The sequence below is a fragment of the Spermophilus citellus genome, assembly GCF_964194105.1.
Source record: "Spermophilus citellus genome assembly, chromosome: 13".
Classification (NCBI taxonomy): Eukaryota; Metazoa; Chordata; class Mammalia; order Rodentia; family Sciuridae; genus Spermophilus; species Spermophilus citellus.
In genome coordinates, this window is record NC_138193.1 from 23,664,686 (window position 1) to 23,673,475 (window position 8,790).

Sequence of the window (8,790 nt, forward strand, 5' to 3'; positions counted from 1 at the left end):
AGAGCTCCCCCAGGCATCCAGGATGGAGGGGTCTTGCCCCTGGAGGTGGGAGTGCCCTGGATCCTGGCTGCAGCAGCATGCAGAGCTTTCCCAAGCTCCCAGGGTGGAGGGGTCTCGCCCTGGACTGGGGAGTGTCCTGGAGCCTGGGTAAAACATCCTGTGGAGCTCCCCCTGGCACTCAGGGTTGCAGGGTCCCATTCCCTGGCACTCAGGGTGGCAGGGTCCCATTTCCTGGCACTCAGGGTGGCAGGGTCCCATTCCTGGAGAATGGAGTCCCCTCTAGTCTGGCTGCGGTGCCATGCAGAGCTCCCCCTAGCACCTAGGATGGATGGGTCCTGCCACTGGAGGAGGAGTCCCCTCGACCCTGGCTGCAGCAGCTGAGGTGCGACCCCAAGCACTCTGGGTAGTGGGGTCTGGTTCCTTGAGGAGGGAGTCCTCTGGAGTCTGGGTGCAGTGGTGTTCCCAGATCCCCTGGCACCCAGGGTGGAGGGGTCTCGCACCTGGAGTGGGGAGTGTCCTTGATCCTGGCTGCAGTGGCATGAGGTGGAGTGGTCTCGCCCCTGGAGGGGGGAATCCCCTCAAACCTGGCTGCAGTGGGGTGAGGAGCTCCCCCCACCCCCGGCACAGAGGGTGGAGGGATCTCTCCCCTGGTAATGGAAATCCCCTGCAGTCTGCCTCCTGCAGTGTGCAGAGCTCCAGATTGCATGGAAGTTGGAGGCATCTTGCCCCTGGAGAAGGGTGTGCCCTGTACCCTTGCTGCAGCAGCATATGGAGTTCCCCCTGGCATTCAGGGTGGAGTGATCTCGCGCCGGAGGAGGGGGGAGTCCCCTTGAGCCTGGGTGCAGCAGTGTGAGGAGCTCCCCCTGGCACCCAGGATGGATGGGTCTGGCCTCTGGAGGAGGGAGTGTCCTCAACCCTGGCTGGGCGGAGTAAGGAGCTTCTCTCCAGTGTGGGGAGGAGTCTGGACCCTGGAGGGATAAGTGCCCTTGACCCTGGGTGCAGCAACTTGGAGAGCTCCCCTGGGAACCCAGGTTGGAAAGGGTCTCCCCCATGGAGGAGAAAGTTTCTTTGGCCCTGGCTGAGGTGAAGTGTAGAGCTCACCCAGGCACCAGGTTGGAGGGGTCTCCCCCTTGGAAGGGAAGTGCCCTCGACCTTGTCTGTGGCGGCTTGTGGAGCTGCCACCTGCACCCAGGTTGGAGGGTTCTTGCCCATGGAAAAGGGAGTGACCTCCACCCTGGCTGCTCTGGGGTTTGGAGCCCCCCACAGGCACCCAGGTTTTAGGGGTCACATCTCTGGAGAAGGGAGTGCCCTCGACCCTGGCTGCAGTGAAGTTTGGAGCTCCCCTAGAGACCCAGGGTTGAAGGGTCTCCCCCCTGGAGGGGGGAGTGCCCTGGACCCTGGCTGAGGTGGCATGCAGAGTCCTCCCCAGAACCCAATTTGGAGGGGTCTCCTCCGATGGAGGGCGGGGTGCAGAGCTCCCCCAGGCACCTGGTTCCAGGGGTCTCCTTCCTGGAGAGGGGAGTGCTCTCCACCCTGGCTGCAGTGATGTGGAGAGCTCCTCCCCGCCGCCCCCCCCCCCCCCCCCGCACCAAGGTCACATGGGTCTCCCCTCTGAAAGGGAGGAGTGCCCTCTACCCTGGCTGCAGCTACCTGAGGAGCCCCCACCCCCCGCACACACGCACCCAGGTTGGAGGGGTCTCCCCCCTTGAGGGCGGCATGCAGAGCCCCCCCCCCCCCGCACCCATTTTCCAGGGGTCTCCCCGCTGGAGAGGGGAGTGCCTCCATCATGTTTGCAGAGGTGTCCAGAGTTCCCACCAGCACCCAGATTGGAGGGGTTTCACCCCTAGAATGGGGAGTCCCCTCAAACCTGGCTGCAGCAGCATGCGGAGCTCACCCTGGCACCCAGGGTGGAGGGGTCTCCCATCTTGAGGGGGGAGTTTCCTGGAGACTGGGTGTGGTGACATGCAGAACTACCACCTGCACCCAGGGTAGAGGGGTCACATCCTTGGAGGGGAGAGTTCCCTGGACCCTTTCTGGGGCAAAGTAAGGAGCTCCTCCAGGCACCCAGGGTGGAGGGGTCTCGCCCCTGGATGGGGGAGTCTCCTCAATCCTGGATGCAGGGGTATGCGGAGCTACCCCTGGCAACCAGGGTGGAGGGGTCTGGCACCTGGACAGGGGAGTCCCCTCACCCTGCCTTCAGAGGTGTGAGGAGCTCCCCTGGGACCTAGGGTGGAGGGGTGTCCCCCCTTAAGTGGGGAGTCTCCTCTATCCTGGGTGTGGAGGTGTGTGGAGCTCTCCCAAGCATCCAGGGTGGAGGGGTCTTGCACTTGGAGGGGGGAGTGCCCTCTACCCTGGCTTCAGCGCTTGAGGAGCTCCCCTGGCACCCAGGGTGGAAGGGTGTCGCCCCTTGAGTGGGGAGTCTCCTCTACCCTGAGTGCGTGAGGAGCTCCCCCTGGCACCCAGAGTTGGGGGGTATCAGCCCTGGAGTGGGGAGTGCCCTAGACCCTGGTTGCAGGGGCTTTTAGCTCCCCCAGGCACCCAAGTTGGAAAGGTCTCGCCCCTGGAGAAGGGAGTGCCCTGGACCCTGACTGCAGCAGTGTGCAGAGCTCCCCCTGGCACCCAGGGTGGAGGGGTCTTGCCCCTGGTAATGGGAGTCCCCTAGAGTTTGCCTGCTGCAGCATGAGGAACTCTGGATGACATGGAAGTTGGAGGTGTCTTGCCCCTGGAGAAGGAAGTGCCCTGTACACTTGCTGCAGCAGCATGTGGAGCTCCCCCTGGCATTTAGGGTGGAGTGGTCTTGTGCCTGGAGGAGGGGGGAGTCCTCTTGAGCCTGGGTGGGGCAGTGTGCAGAGCTCCCCTAGGCACCCAGGATGGATGGGTCTCGCCTCTGGAGGGGGGAGTGCCCTCAACCCTGGCTGGGGCGGAGTAAGGAGCTTCTCCCAGCACCCAGGCTGGAGGAGTCTGGACCCTGGAGTGGGGAGTGCCCTGGACCCTGGGTGCAGTGGCTTTTGGAGCTTCCCTGGGAACCCAGGTTGGAGGGGTCTCCCCCCTAGAGGGGAAAGTGCCTTTGACCCTGGCTGAGATGAAGTGCAGAGCTCATCCTGGAACCAGGTTGGAGGGATCTCCCCCCAGGAGTGGAAGTGCCCTCGATCTTTGGCTATGGAGGCTTGTGGAGCTGCCCCCCACTCCCTGCACCCAGGTTGGGGGGTTCTCGCCCATGGAGAAGGGAGTGCCCTCCACCCTGGCTGCTCTGGCGTTTGGAGCTCCTCGGGCACCCGGATTTTAGGGGACTCACCCCTGGCGAAGGGAGTGCCCTACACCCTGGCTGCTGTGGAGTTTGGAGCTCCTCCTCCCCATTCCCAGGGTTGAGGGTCTCCCCCCTGGAGGGGGATTGCCCTGGACCCTGGCTGTGGCAGCATGCAGAGACCCCCCTGGAACCCAGATAGGAGGTTCTCCCCCCTGGAGGGGGGAGTCTTTTCTACTCTGGGTATGGTGGTATAAGTAGCTTTTCCTGTCCCCCAGTTTGGAGAGGTCTCCCACTGAAAGGCAGAGTCCCCTCTACCCTTGTTATTGTGGGAGCTTCTCCCCCCCTCCCCCAGACCCAGGGTAGAGGGATCTCTCCCCTGGAAGAGGAAGTCCCCTCCACCCTTGGTGCGATGGTATACAGAGCTCCTCTAGACACCCAGGTTGGAGAGGTCTCCCCCCTTTATAGGGGAGTCCCCTCTACCCTGGGTGCAATGGTATATGAAGCTCCCCCTTACACACTGGATGGAGGAGTCTTCCCTCTGGAAGGGGACTCCCTTCTACCCTAGGTGCGATGGTATATGGAGCTCCCCCCTGATACCCAGGTTAGAGGGGTCTTCCCCCTGGAGGGCAGAGCTCCCCCCTGATACCCAGGTTAGAGGGGTCTTCCCCCTGGAGGGCGGAGGCTCCCCACCCTGGGTGCGGTGGTATACAGAGCTCCTCCAACACCCCGGTGGTTAGAGGGGTCTTCCCCCTGGAGGGGGGGAGTTCCCTCTCCCGTTTTTGCCCTGGTATTCAGAGCCCCCCCCCACTCAGTTTGCATGGTTCTCCCCCATAGAGTGGGGAGCTCCTTCTACCCTGGGTTTAGTGAAATTCGGAGATCCTCTCCCCACCCACCCCCCTCCCCCAGCTCCCAATTTGGAGGGGTCTCCTGCCGGAGCAGGGATTCACCTCTACTCTGGGTGTGGTGGTATACAGGGCTCCCCCAGCACCCAGGTTGGAGGGGTCTCCTCCCTGGATGGGGAGTGTCCTCTACACTGGATGCGGTGGTACATGGGGCTGCCCCGCCATCAGGTTGGAGGGGTCTCCCGCGTGGATGGCAGAGTCCACTCTCTACCCTGGGTGCTGTGTTATACGGAGCTTCCCCAGAATCCAGGTTGGAGAGGTGTCCTGCCTGGAGGGCAGAGTCCCCTCTACCCTGGGTGAGGTGGGTATAAGGAGCACTCCCCCCCCCCCCCCCCCCCGCAACCAGGTTGGATGGGTTTCTCCCCTGGAGGGCGGAGTCCCCTCTACCCAGGGTCCCTTGGTATATGAAGCTCCACCCGCACCCAGGTTAGAGGGGTGCCCTCTGGAGGGTGGAATCACCCCTATCCTGGGTGTGGTGGTAAGCAGAAGCTCCCCTTGTCACTCACGTTGGAGGGGTCTACCCCCTGGAGCGGGGCGGGGGAGTCCTCTCTATCCTGGGTGCATTGGTATACAATGCTTCCCCCGACACCCAAGTTTCGGTGGGTTCGGTGGGGAGCTCCCTGCTACATGCAAGGTAGAGGGGACTCTCCCTGCTGGAGTGGGGAGTCCCCTCTACCCAGTGTGCCTTTTGAGCTTTCCCCTGAAACCCAGGGTACATGGATCTCTCCCCCAGGCAGGAGCCTGAAGGTGAGGGGTCCCAAAGTTTGGACCTGATGAGCAAAGGAGGGGAGGGTTTAGTGACGAAAAAGGGAAAAACCCAGAGCAAATCAGAGAGACCAGGATTGGGAAGCTCCAGGCAGGAGAGGGAGAGGATACTGGGGGCTCAAGTCCTCTCTCGCTCTGGTTAAGACAACTCCACCTACTGGAAGCAAAAAAAAAAGAAAGAAAAAATAAAGAAATGGAATTCTAAGAGCTTTTGTTTTTGTTTTTGTTGTTGTTTTCCTTCTTATTCTTCCTCTTCTACCCTTCTATCCTCTGGTCCTCATAACCCCAACATATGTGAAACCAAGAACTTTACATGAAAAAGAACTATGAGAACTGAGTCACATGAATAATATAATATAGATGAATTGCATAAGGCCCTTGTTTTTTTTTAATTCTCTTTTCTTTTTTTCTCTTTCTTCTCTCCCCTTTTTCTTTCTATCTTTCTTTCTTTCCTTTTTTTCTTCTTTCTTCTTTTTGCACCCTCCAAATTATATTATTTTAACATCCTGTAGTTTTCTAAATAGATATATGTGCCTATTTTTATGTACTCTACTCTCCTCCCAAGTACTTGTCTACCCTAAATTACCTCCTGTCTATTCCTTTGCTTCTAACCCTCTTCATTGGAGTTCTCCTTCAAATTTCCTAAAGTATATTAACCCCATACCCTCACATCTTTCTCCCTTAGCATATAGTCCTATGCCCGACCCCAGTTTCATTGTCTGCCACAGAAACTACACGCCTTTTATGAAACTACTAATTATATTTTAAATAATAATTGAATCCAACATTTCTGGACATTAGACTACTAAAATGTCTTAATAACAATAATTTTTTCATAGATGATGTACTGTTGATATTAGGATCTGTTAACATTGTCCTTCCCCACAAAGCAGGGATCTTGGAACCATATAAGAGCACTGCAAATCTACAGGGTAAAAACAATAACACACCAGTCTAATAGAACTGGCAAAAAAGAAACACGAGCAACATGAAAAGACAAGGGAAGAAATAACCCAAACAACATATGGGCCGAGGACCTCAGTAGACACTTCTTAGAAGAGGATATACAATCAATCAATAAATATATGAAAAAATGCTCATCATCTCTAGCAATCAGAGAAATGCAAATCAAAACCACTCTAAGATATCATCTCACTCCAGTCAGAATGGCAGCTATTATGAAGGCAAAACTATAAGTGTTGGCAAGGGTGTGCGGAAAAAGGTACACTCATACATTGCTGGTGAGACTGCAAATTGATGCAGCCAATTTGGAAAGCATTATGGAGATTCTTTGGAAAACTGGATATGGAACCACCATTTGGCCCAGCTATTCCTCTCCTTGGACTATACCCAAAGGACTTAAAAACACCATACTTCAGGGACACAGCCACATCAATGTTTATAGCAGCACAATTCACAATAGCTAAACAGTGGAGCCAACTTAGATATCCTTCAGTGGATGAATGGATAAAAAAAAATGTGGCATATATACACAATGAAATTTTACTCAGTATTAAAAAAGAAAAAAATCATGGCATTTGCAGGTAAATGGATGGCATTAGATAAGATAATGCTAAGTGAAGTCAGCCAATCCCCTCAAAAAACAAATACCGAATGTTTTCTCTGATATAAGGAGGTTGTGTCATAGCGGGATTGAGAGGGTGGAATAGATGAATTCTAGATAGAGAAGAGGAGTGGGAGGGAAAGGGAAGGGGCAAGGGATTAGCAAGGATGGTGGAGTATAATGGACATTATTATACAAAATACATGTATGAAAACTTGAATTGTGTGTAAAGATACTTTACACAGAGATACAAAAATTGTGGTATATATACTTATATTGTAATAATTGTAATGCAAAAAATAGAATAGCATTACCTTATATTAGGTATAGGGAAGTGAAAGGAGGGGAAGAGGGATGTGGGGATAAGAAAGATAGTAGAATGAAACAGACATTATTTCTTTATGTATGTATGTGACTGTATGACTAATGTGATTTTATAAAATGTATACTCAGAAAAATGAGAAATTATATCCCATCTATGTATGATATATATAAAAGTATATAAGTTCATTCTACTGACATGTATAACTAATTAAAACAAATAAAAATTTTAAAAAAAGAGATATTTAGTTATTCACTTCTGTTTGCCGGCCCCTGTTCATAGCTGTGTTGTCTCATCTCTCCCTCACAGAACACCTCTAAGATAGGTATTGTGCTCCTTTTATATGGAAGAAAGGGGCTAAACAGTGGGGCACCCGAAGGACTTGTTCACTTTTAGCTGCATTTTTCACTGTGGCTCTGAAATCATGCAGTCCCTGAGTTCAGACAGTTACCAAGGAAGGTAGCCACCGGAACTCAGGCTGATGGCGAGGCTCTGTGGACAGGCAGCTCTGCCATTGAAACCTTTGGGACTAAATTGACTTCATTTAGTTTCAGGATGCTTGTTCAAAATGGGGACTAAAAACAGATGAGAATTCGATAAGGAAATATTTATGAAATGTGATGCAAAGTATGTTTATCATCTGGATAAGAATGATCTATTATATATTTCATCTTGCCAAGAATGGATTCTGTTTGTAATTGCCACAGGTATTCCACTGACTTTATCTGTTCTTGTTTTTGTTTGTTTTGTTTTTATTAGTTGCATTTATAATAGTGAAAAGGACTCCAATGGGAGTAGCCACTGGGGTGTAATTCAAACTGAGAGTTGATGGGACTATCACTTAGATTGTCAAGAACCAGAGAGGAAAAAGCCTCCCAGATTGCTGGGCACAGGAAAAATATCTGAATAGAACTAGAAACCAGGGCAACTTTTAATGAGTTTTCAGTGTTCAAAACCAATAGTAGCCTAGTGAGCACAGTCAGGAGTGTACTGAGAGTATACAACCTCCCATTTCTGGTGAGTATCTGTACATCCTATTCTGGAGATAGATCAAGAAACCCTTGACTGCAGATAAATTATTTCTATTTATTTGGCATTTCTAGAGATTAAACCCAGGGCCAGACCTAGGAAAGTACTCTATCCCTGAGTTACAAACCCACTTTATTTTATTTTGAATATTATGACAGGATCTCATAACTTGTCCTATCTGGCCTTGAATTTGAGCTTCTCGTGCCTCAGCCTCCTCAGTAGCTGAGATTACTGGCCCTCACCACCACAACAAGCTCAAATGAATCATTTCTTAATTGTTCACTATCTGCTGTATATGAACCCAGGTGTTTCTATCCTAGCATCTAGGCACTTAACTCTCACCCTGATCCAATACAGACATACTCCGTGCTCTCTCTCTCTATTTTAATCATACACCCACTTTCTGTTTACTCTATTTGTTAAAAAAAAGAAAGAAAGAAAGAAAAGAAGAGAAAAAGAAAAAAAGAGAGATAAGAGAAAAGAAAAGAAAAAGGAAAGGTAGTGTTGTGTTAGTCACTCTTTAAATCTGGCTCTCAGGTCCCAGGATGCTTAGTGCTGCCTGGCAAGTGGCCCTGCACCTTCCTCCTTCCTCTCGTCCATCACTAGGCAATCAGGCCAGCCAGGGAGAGGCCACTCTCACCCTAGCCCTGCAGGCAGCCCAGCCCGATCTATCCTTGCCTGGGGAAGCCACATTCCCGCTGTGCTGTGCTTCCTCAGCAGCTCCAGGCCACCTCCTTGCCACCTTCTAGCCTCTGGCAGCACTGAACCTGGCCGCCCTGCACCTTTCCAGGAGGCCGCCCACGGTGAGTGCCCTGCCCCAGGGTAGGGAAGAGATGGAGTCCTCAGGGTCACAGTCCCAGGAAGGACTCCTCTGGTATTGTGAGCCCTGGGTCTACACAGACCATGTCGCCAGAACACAGGAGGAAAGGGGAACACCCTCACACAAACACTGAGGGCTGGT